The following is a 12291-nucleotide window of genomic DNA, read 5'->3' on the forward strand; positions in this document are numbered from 1 at the left end:
ACTTCGGAATATAGGAACTGAAGTGATCCCATTAACGCGTGGCAGGGGACATCATCGAAATTCCTGGTGTCCGTCCATCCGGTTTTGTTTGCACTCACATGTGTACAATTCTTGCCCGATTTTTATATCATCAGCAATGACAATTTCGAAAATAAGTCCTAAGCTTTGACCTTTTGAAATATAAATTATAACGGAAATCCGATTGCATTTTTTCTGAAGCTTTTATTTCTCCATTAAAAATAAAAGGAAAAGGAAAACATTATTTTTTATTAGTTATTGCCCTTGTTCCTTGGTTACATAAAATATGTGCAATGCAGGAGACATAGGAACTTTGTTCTTTTATTGAAAATAAAATTAATATGTGGACCTACATAGAAACTGGAATTTACTGATAAGCCTAGGAATGATCACACTCTATTATAGATTAGTTTTTTTTTCACGTCGTCTTTCATATCACAGGAAACGATATCAGATCATGGTGGTTTAGTTGTTAGTAAGTTGTAGAAGCCATCGCTCCGCTTGACTCAATTTCAGATGAAACATGTCCGAGGATCTGTGCATCGTCCTCTGCACTTGCCGTAGCCGACGACGTAATCTTTTTACGAAAAAAAAATCGAGAACACTTTTCTGCGATTTATCCATCTTGTTTTATTACATGAACTAAATTATTCTTAATAACCAAGCATACTTCATCTGAAATAATTGGATGTTATCCTCATATCCTAACCCTTGTTATACCTCCCGAGTTTAACTGCTGCGAACATATCTTTATTTATAATTTTTTTTCCTGTCAAAAGGATGTGGATGCTTGAGCATCTGAGCATACATGCAAGCTACGCCACTGGTGATCAAATAAAGCGGTTCTCCGTATTACTTGGAAAATCTTATCTGATTCCTCTGATTCAGGATCAATTCATCGGTTACACTCCCCTATCACCAGTGATTCTTTGTTTTTAGCTGACATTCTGAAAAAGGTGTGTAAGTGTTTACTCGCAATTTGCATGATTTGTAACAGATATCTACTCGTTACCCGGACTAATGCAAAAAACAATTATTCAGTTAACTGATTTAGATGGAAGGTAAACGGACAGAAAGTCGCAGGACAAAAAGTCACAGGACATAAATTAGTCACAAATTTGATAGGACAAAAAGTCACAGGACAAAAAGTCACAAACAAATTGTTGACAATTGGTTTGAATATATATGAAAAAGATCTTGAAATATTTTCTTTTTATTACATACATTCATTTTTAATTTAAGGAAATTGCTCATAAAGCTAGCTTGATAAACATGATAAATGGAAATGTATTAGATTTTAATCTTGCAAAGGATATATTTATGGGGCCATATTTATTGGCAAATTGAAGCCATTTAAGTACCAAGCCACTTTGACATTTTGTTTTCATAACAATTATTTGATTATTATTGATGTTTATTGAATAAATTTTAATTACTAAGTTGCTTCTTATATAAAACTTCAAGAAAAATACAAAAAAAAAGTGTTTTCTTGTTCAAAGAAAAATAATCTCTAAACTGAATTGTGACTTTTTGTCTGTGACTTGTTGACTGTGACTTTTTGTCCTGTGACTTTCTGTTCTACATTCAGATTGAATAGGGGTTTGGTTGACCCGTCTCCCTCTTTCTGAAACTACTATCTCAGTGATGAACTTAATGTTTTATGTATTGTGCTTGTCATATATGTATGTTGGATAAAAGCTCTAGAGCTTATGTTGTATTGTATGTATAACCAACTTTAAAAAAATCTTTTTTGTTAGCCCGTAACAAGTAAGATTTAGGTTTCTTCTTTTTGTAATACAAACAATTATTACGCCTTGAAAGGAATTTTTTTTACTATGACGGTGTCCAAGAAAAAAGTTGAAATAACTAACGTAACGGTACCCAAATTGCACCGAGTACCCAAATTGCACCTATTTAGCAAAACTAGCAGCGAAAATCTTACAAGATTTTCTAGAGACTAAACAATTTGTTTTTTTATGATTTGATACTAAGCACATCTTTCAACATAGGTAAAACTATTTAGATATATATGCACAAAACGTTCACAGTATCTATCAACAGATGAAGTATTTACTGAAAAAGCAAAATGTACTGAAACGTCGCCATGCGACGTCATCAAAACGTCATCTTTTTAAAATGAGCAAATACAATATTTTACAAGTATCCATTTAAAAAATAATGAAGAGTAAGCATGGACTAATATCCAATTGTTCAAAATATTTAAAGAAATTAAACAAAAGCTCTGAATTTAAGCATGGAAGCAATTTGGGTACTCCTCATTTCAGAATCATTGATGGTTTGGAGGTCAGTTTAGACCAATTTTTCTATGATTCCATATGGAATAAAAATCAAATTGGTGTACCTTTATAATAAAGAAGGATAGGCCTACAAAATAAACACAGAATGGACATTTTTGTTTTCATCATAAAAAAACTTAGATGAAAAAACTGTCAAAATAGGTGCAATTTGGGTGCCGTCACGTTAGACACTAACTTTATATTGGACCCTAGTAGCTTTATATGTGCTTGTGGTTGCAAATGTAAATGCATGGATGCCTGCTACACTAGAATACATAACAAGGAAGCTTTGCTTTGCTCTTCATGGACTACGAACTCGTATTCATAATTAAAAACCTTCTGCCAAGCAAGCGTAAGGGTCTTTGACAGGAACCAACACTCATCTCACGAGGCGTACCTAGTATGTCTTTTTAGGTATATATTTATATACATATATATAAACATTTATTCGTCATTGTGCGAAGTGCTCCTTTGAAGGAGGGATTTTCTAAACCAGAACAGAACAGAATAGCCATACAAGACTTCATTATCATTTGGACTAATATTATGGCACATTTTGTCTTACATTTGTCTTACCACAGGGATTTGTGTAAATTTATCTGGTTTTTTATCCTCTGACCTCATTTTCATGGTTCAGTGGTTATTGTTAAGTTTTTGTGTTTTGGTCAGGTTTTCTAATATTGTAAGCAACATGTCAAGTATATTTGTTGTATGAAAATTTTTAGGGATGTACATGTTAGACTGGCATGTTTTATTCAATCTTGACCTCATTTTTATGGTTCATTGCTTAATGTTACTTTTTTGTTTTTTTGGCCAGTTTCTCTATTTTCTTATTTTCAAATTAGCAAAAGGTCAACTAGGTGCATATGTCTGACTGAGAAGTTTCATCTTACTTTATTTTCATAGTACATAGGACAATATAAAAAAAAGAAGGGGTATGATTGGACAACTCCCCATGAGAGACCAAATGAAACAGAAATTAACAACTCAAGGTCACCCTACAGCCTTAACAATGAACCAATATGAAAAAGAAGATGTGGTATGATTGCCAATGAGACAACTGTCCACAAGAGACCAAAATGACTCAGACATTAACAACTAAATGTCACCGTACGGCCTTCAACAATGAGCAATGCCCATACCGCATAGTCAGCTATAAAAGGCCCCGATAAGACAATGTAAAACAATTCAAACGAGAAAACTAATGGCCTTATTTATATAAATTAATGAACGAAAAACAAATATGTAACACATAAACAAACGACAACCACTGAATTACAGGCTCCTGACTTGGGACAGGCACAAACATAAATAATGTGGCGGGGTTAAACATGTTAGCGGGATCCCAACCCTCCCCCTAACCTGTGACAGTGGTATAACAGTACAACGTAAGAATTAACTATAAAAATCAGTTGAAAAAGGCTTAACTCATCAGATGGACAAAAATACAAGTGGACGTGGCCAGGTGCTTATACATCCCTACACAAAAAGACACAATGAACAGATCTGAGAGTACTCCCAGTTATACTGCATAGTCAGCTATAAAAGGTCCAGAAATGACAATGAAAACAATTCAAACCAGAAAACTAACAACCTAATTTATGTACAAAAAATGGAAAAACAGTTAAATGTTACACATAAACAAAGGACAATCACTGAATTATAGGCTCCTGACTTGGAACAGGCACATATATTATGAATGTGGCAGGGTATAAGGAACTATGAAAATGTTTAGTTTTTGTGGTTTGGTTTATTTTCCGGATACTGTAAGCAATAAGGCCACTTTATTTAGTGAACGGAATGATTGTAAGATGCACATGTCTGTCTGTCATATTTTATATGACCGTGACCTCATTTTCATTGGTCAATGAAACATTGCATTGTTTATCATGATTATGCTTAAAGTTACAGGTAGATTATATTTGTAGGATATGTAACAATTGTAAGGTGTGCATGTCTCTCTGGCAGATTCATAAAACCATGACCGCATTTTATAGTTCTTTGGTCAATGCTAAGTTTTCTTGGTTTTGTCATTTTATCAGATATTATAAGCATAGGTCTACTTGTTGTACGGAATGAATGCAAGGTGTCATATAAAAAAAGATGTCTGTTTGCCAAGGTTAATTTTACTTAGACCTCATTTTCATAAAACAATGATAATATTAAACAGCAAGAATGAGGATCAAGTCGAAGTTATATACAAATGAGGCAAAATTTTCAGTTGCCTACTTTTTATGTATTAGTAGGTTTTTTTTGTCATTAAATGATATTGTTTACCCTTTTATGTGTAGGGCAAGAATATTGAAGATAAAGGGAAACTATAAACAGACAAACCTAGATTTACAAAGGTCAACAAAGCCTAAATGGTAAGTCCACTGTTAAAAAAAGTTTTAGCCCTTGAGTAATGATTAAATATTTATTAAAATAAGATGTGGTACGATAAATGAGAAAACTATCCATCAGAGTTCAATTAAGTGGATGTAACCATTGTAATTACTTATTAGAGGCCAGTGATGACCTGTTAGTAATGAAAAAATTCATACCCTATACATGATATTGTAATCTTTAGAAGACAACGCTAACAAAATATGACACGAAGCATCAATTCAAACTTCAAATATACCAGACTAATTTATAAAAAAACAAAATATTATGAAAAACAAAAATGACGGATATGAAACAACATCAACCACTGAACTATGTACAAGCTCCTGATATTGGACAGGCATATTATGGCTGGGTTGATATAAAAATAAGAAGCAGTCTGATTTTAAATAAGACTTTTCTCCAATAGAGATCAGATGACATTTAAGGAGGTTTGAGGGTATAAAAATTTCAGAAAAATATTAAATATTTTTTTTTCATAACTAATTTTATTTATAACTTTATTAGTTTTTACTTTATCATATGGTACAGAAATCATTCTAAGAAATCAATTCGTTTTGGCCCCAGACAACTTTTAAAATGTATATATCATTGAAAAAGCTCCAAATTATCTCCCTTTGGTGCAGAAATGCCATTTTTTGGCATGAGAATTGTAATATCTTTTCCAGCTCATCAGTGACCTATATTTTTTATTATCATTTTCAACTAACTTTACTTAAACTAAACTATTGTAAAATTTAAGCGATTTCTGTAATTAAGTTCTTTTTTCATTTCAAAATTACCTCTATTTCTCCTATTAGTTCAACAGAAAAAAAAGTACCTTCACAAAAATGTATATATGCTTCTTTCAAAGGCGGATTGTAAGTGTGAATGAATGGTGTCCCCACTTTTTTAATTTAATTTTTCTATTTTTCTATAAAGTATAAGATAAAGTTCATTTATTATAGAAAATTATAGCGTAACCCTATATTAAGAAAAAAAATTGATTGAAACCTGTGAGCCCCCTTAATTTAACAAAAATAGTTCACTGTACAGCCTTTGACAATGAGCAAACGCTATACCGGACAGTGGTTTTAATAACCATGATAACAGCACAACATTTGAACAAATTGTAAAAATTTGTTGCAATGGGCTTATGTTCTTATGTTGTACTGTTATACCACTGTCCCAGGTTAGGGGGAGGGTTGGGATCCCGCTAACATGTTTAACCCCGCCACATTCTTAATGTATGTGCCTGTCCCAAGTCAGGAGCGTGTAATTCAGTGGTTGACGTTTGTTTATATGTTACATATTTGTTTTTCTTTCATTTTTTTACAAAAATAAGGCTGTTAGTTTTCTCGTTTGAATTGTTTTACATTGTCTTATCGGGGCCTTTTATAGCTGACTATGCGGTATGGGCTTTGCTCATTGTTGAAGGTGGTACGGTGACGTTTAGTTGTTAATGTCTGTGTTATTTTGGTCTTTTGTGGATAGTTGTCTCATTGGCAATCATACCACATCTTCTTTTTTATATTAACTCAAAAGACTGCAACAAGGAACCAAACAATAACCAGTAATATGTAAATCATAGACACAAAGCACTGAAATAAGAGTACTAACAATAGATATTTAAATGAAAATTTATTAAAATGTTCATAAACATGATAAAATAGCCATTTTATTGCTGTATTTCTCTTCACTGATAATTTTTGAGTTTTGTGTATTTGTAGGTCAGACATCTCGGTTTTCGTGGTCATCATTCAACAGATCAATACTGAACAGAAAACTTGGAAGATGATATTTTTCTCAATAGTGCAACTTTTTTTATTATTTTGAAATGGAACGGTTTTTTTTCCTACATTAAATAGAAAAAGGAAATTTCAACATAATGACTATAAACAAAAAGGAGTCATACCATCACAATCATAGATGCTCAAGAACTTGATCATGTAAATGCAACAATGTAATTATCAATTGAAAGAAGGAACGAATGAAAAAAATATTAGTATGTTGTTGTCCAAATAAACCTGCTTTGTCTTCTCATTTGAATCGCTCCATCCAATAAAGATGTACGGAGGAAGATCTTTGAAGAACAGATTGAAAAATGTTTTGTCTAAGAATTGCGGGAATATATTCTAGTGGATGAAATAATTTATTGACTTGACTCTTATATAGTGGACTGAATAATTGTACATAGCAAGCAGCGAAAAAGAAAACTAAAACTTTAACACAAAAAGTGTTTAAATTATAAATTTGCAAATATAAGCATAATATTATGTACACCACAAAGGTATATAATTCAAATTGTTTGCATATTCATGTATTGCAATGAAACTATAACAAAGAAAACCTTACTTCATGAAAAGAGTAAACTTTTCAGTCAGAATATGAAATATTTTTTTCAGTTCTATTTTTCATTATAAAATAAACAAGACAAAGATTTCAAAACAATATTTTTTTATTTATTTAAACATGTCATCATTTTGTTTCAGTGAAAGCACTTTACTCTTTGACCTTAAATTTTATTAAACATTCCAAAATCAGAATTATAATCTGTATTGTCATATTAACAAATAAAAAACATGTTTGTGACAAAATGAAAAAAAATTATATTTATATATAAAAAATATAAAAAAACTTGTATACAATTAAAACTTTTTACTTCCAAACAGCATTCATTGCAACATACACATACTGTATATTTATATCTATATATTTATAATTTGAATCCCATAGGATTTTATTTTGTCCCATGGGATATTAAAAATCCCATGGGATAATAATAATCCCATGGGATTTTTTTTGTCCCATGGGACAACAAATATCCCATGGGACTACAATTATCCCATGGGACCAAAAAAAATCCCATGGGATTTAACCAAAATCCCATGGGATAATGGTAAATCCCATGGGATTTTGCCCTGTCCCATGGGATATTGAAAATCCCATGTTTTTATAAATCAAATAGCAAAATAAATATAATAGTAACAGTAGAAAACAAATGAAATTATTGAATCCCATGTAATTCCGCACATTTTGGTTATATACATGACACTGTAGCTCTTATTTGAGGCGGCGGCGGATTTGCAAATGAGTGTTTTGCAAATTTAAAGTGTCCAGTGTTATAAGAAGACCTAAATGCCAAAATACGCGTGAAAATAAAGAAATAGCCAATTTTGAATAATGAAATAGATATTTTGAATAATGGAATGGACTGCGGCGACCCTTTAGCCCCTAATTATAGACAAACCTTATACCTCATTCCAAAGCTGATTACAAGAGGAACACAATGTATATTGTCAATATGTTCCGCAACGAATATTAGAAGACGTAAATGCCAAAATACGCGTGAAAATGAAGATATAGCCAATTTTGAATAATGAAATAGATATTTTGAATAATGGAATGGACTGCGACGACCCTTTAGCCCCTAATTATAGATAAACCTTCTACATCATTCGAAAGCTGATGACAAGAGGATCAAAATGGATATAGTCAATATGTTCCGCAACGAATATTAGAAGACCTAAATGCCAAAATACGCGTGAAAATTAAGAAATAGCCAATTCTGAATACTGAAATGGATATTTTGAATAATGAAATGAACTGCGGTGACCCTTTAGCCCCTAATTATAGACAAACCTTATACCTCATTCGAAATCTGATTACAAGAGGAACAAAATGTATATTGTCAATATGTTCCGCAAAGAATATTAGAAGACCTAAATGCCAAAAATACGCGTGAAAATTAAGAAATAGCCAATTCTGAATAATGAAATAGATATTTTGAATAATGGAATGGACTGCGACGACCCTTGAGCCCCTAATTATGAATAAACCTTATACCTCATTTGAAAGCTGATTACAAGAGGAACAAAATGTATATTGTCAATTTTTTCTGCAACGAATATAAGAAGACCTAAATGCCAAAATACGCGTGAAAATTAAGAAATAGCCAATTTTGAATAATGAAATGGATATTTTAAATAATAGAATGGACTGCTGCGACCCTTTAGCCCCTAATTATAAATAAACCTTATATCTCATTCGAAAGCTGATTACAAGAGGAACAAAATGTATATTGTCAATATGTTCCGCAACGAATATTAGAAGACCTAAATGCCAAAATACGCGTGAAAATTAAGAAAAAGCCAATTTTGAATAATGAAATAGATATTTTGAATAATGGAATGGACTACGGCGATCCTTTAGCCCCTAATTATAGATAAACCTTATACCTCATTCGAAAGCTGATTACAAGAGGAACAAAATGTATATAGTCATTAGGTTCTGCAACGAATATTAGAAGACTGAAATGCCAAAATACCCGTGAAAATAAAGAAATAGCCAATTTTGAATAATGAAATGGATATTTTGAATAATGGAATGGACTGCGGCGATCCTTTAGCCTCTAATTATAGATAAACCTTCTACCTCATTCCAAAGCTGATTACAAGAGGAACAAAATGTATGTTGTCAATATGTTCCGCAACCAATATTAGAAGACCTAAATGCCAAAATACGCGTGAAAATTAAGAAATAGCCAATTTTGAATAATGAAATAGCTATTTTGAATAATGGAATGGAATGCGGCAAACCCTTTAGCCCCTAATAATAGATAAACCTTATACCTCATTCGAAAGCTGATTTCAAGAGGAACAAAATGTATATTGTCAATATGTTCCGCAACCAATATTAGAAGACCTAAATGCCAAAATACGCGTGAAAATTAAGAAATAGCCAATTTTGAATAATGAAATGGATATTTTGAATAATGGAATGGACTGCGGTGACCCTTTAGCCCCTAATTATAGATAAACCTTATACCTCATTCGAAAGCTGATTACAAGAGGAACAAAATGTATATTGTCAATATGTTCCGCAACCAATATTAGAAGACCTAAATGCTAAAATACGTGTGAAAATAAAGAAATAGCCAATTTTGAATAATGAAATGGATATTTTGAATAATGAAATGGACTCCGGCGACACTTTAGCCCCTAATTATAGATAAACCTTATACCTCATTCGAAAGTTGATTAAAAGAGGAACAAAATGTGTATAGTCAATATGTTCCGCAATTAATATTAGAAGACCTAAATGCCAAAATACGCGTGAAAATAAAGAAATAGCCAATTTTGAATAATGAAATGGATATTTTGAATAATGGAATGGACTGCGGCGACCCTTTAGCCCCTAATTATAGATAAACCTTATACCTCATTCGAAAGCTGATTACAAGAGGAACAAAATGTATATTGTCAATATGTTCCGCAACGAATATTAGAAGACCTAAATGCCAAAATACGTGTGAAAATTAAGAAATAGCCAATTTTGAATAATGAAATAGATATTTGAATAATGGAATGGACTGCGACGACCCTTGAGCCCCTAATTATAAATAAACATTATACCTCATTCGAAAGCTGATTACAAGAGGAACAAAATGTTTATTGTCAATATGTTCCGCAACAAATATTAGAAGACCTAAATGCCAAAATACGCGTGAAAATTAAGAAATAGCCAATTTTGAATAATGAAATGGATATTTTGAAGAATTGAATGGACTGCTGCGACCCTTTAGCCCCTAATCATAGATAAACCTTCAACCTCATTCGAAAGCTGATTACAAGAGGAACAAAATGTATATTGTCAATATGTTCCGCAACGAATATAAGAAGACCTAAATGCCAAAATACGAGTGAAAATTAAGAAATAGCCAATTTTGAATAATGAAATGGATATTTTGAATAATGGAATGGACTGCGGAGACCCTTTAGCCCCTAATTATAGATAAACCTTCAACCTCATTCGAAAGCTGATTACAAGAGGAACAAAATGTATATTATTAATATGTTCCGCAACGAATATAAGAAGACCTAAATGCCAAAATACGCGTGAAAATAAAGAAATAGCCAATTTTGAATAATGAAATAGATATTTTGAATAATGGAATGGACTGTGGCGACCCTTTAGCCCCTAATTATAGACAAACCTTATACCTCATTCCAAAGCTGATTACAAGAGGAACACAATGTATATTGTCAATATGTTCCGCAACGAATATTAGAAGACGTAAATGCCAAAATACGCGTGAAAATGAAGATATAGCCAATTTTGAATAATGAAATAGATATTTTGAATAATGGAATGGACTGCGGCGACCCTTTAGCCCCTAATTATAGATAAACCTTCTACATCATTCGAAAGCTGATGACAAGAGGATCAAAATGGATATTGTCAATATGTTCCGCAACGAATATTAGAAGACCTAAATGCCAAAATACGCGTGAAAATTAAGAAATAGCCAATTCTGAATACTGAAATGGATATTTTGAATAATGAAATGAACTGCCGCGACCCTTTAGCCCCTAATTATAGACAAACCTTATACCTCATTCGAAATCTGATTACAAGAGGAACAAAATGTATATTGTCAATATGTTCCGCAAAGAATATTAGAAGACCTAAATGCCAAAAATACGCGTGAAAATTAAGAAATAGCCAATTCTGAATAATGAAATAGATATTTTGAATAATGGAATGGACTGCGACGACCCTTGAGCCCCTAATTATGAATAAACCTTATACCTCATTTGAAAGCTGATTACAAGAGGAACAAAATGTTTATTGTCAATATGTTCCGCAACGAATATTAGAAGTTCTAAATACCAAAATACGCGTGAAAATTAAGAAATAGCCAATTTTGAATAATGAAATGGATATTTTTGAAGAATTTGAATGGACTGCTGCGACCCTTTAGCCCCTAATTATAGATAAACCTTCAACCTCATTCGAAAGCTGATTACAAGAGGAACAAAATGTATATTGTCAATATGTTCCGCAACGAATATTAGAAGACCTAAATGCCAAAATACGCGTGAAAATTAAGAAATAGCCAATTTTGAATAATGAAATGGATATTTTGAATAATAGAATGGACTGCTGCGAACCTTTAGCCCCTAATTATAAATAAACCTTATACCTCATTCGAAAGCTTATTACGAGAGGAACAAAATGTATATAGTCAACAAGTTCCGCAACGCATATTAGAGAAGTAACGAACGACCTAAATATCGAAATACGCTTGAACATTAAGAAATAGCTTATTTTGAATAATGGAATGGACTACTACAGCCCTTCAATCCCTAATAAAGGCAAATTTTATACACCAAATTAAAGCTTATATTGATAGAGGAATAAACTGAGTATAAACGATATGTGCTACAATGACCATTAGAGGGGTTACGGAGGACCTAAATGCCAAAATATGCATGAAAATCAAGAAATAGCCAATTTTGAATACTAGTAATGAAATGGATATTTAGAATAATGGAATGGACTGCTGCAACCCTTTAGCCCCTTATTATAGATAAACCTTATACCTCATTCGAAAACTTATTACGAGAGGAACAATATGTATATAGTCACGCATATTAGAGAAGTAACGAACGACCTAGATATCGAAATATGCTTGAACATTAAGAAATAGCTTATTTTGAATAATGGAATGGACTACTACAGCCCTTCAGTCCATAATAAAGGCAAATTGTATACACCAAATTAAAGTTTATTGATAGAGGAATAACTTGAGTATAAATGATATGTGCCG

This window comes from Mytilus edulis, chromosome 12, assembly GCF_963676685.1.
Source record: "Mytilus edulis chromosome 12, xbMytEdul2.2, whole genome shotgun sequence".
In the NCBI taxonomy this organism is placed as follows: Eukaryota; Metazoa; Mollusca; class Bivalvia; order Mytilida; family Mytilidae; genus Mytilus; species Mytilus edulis.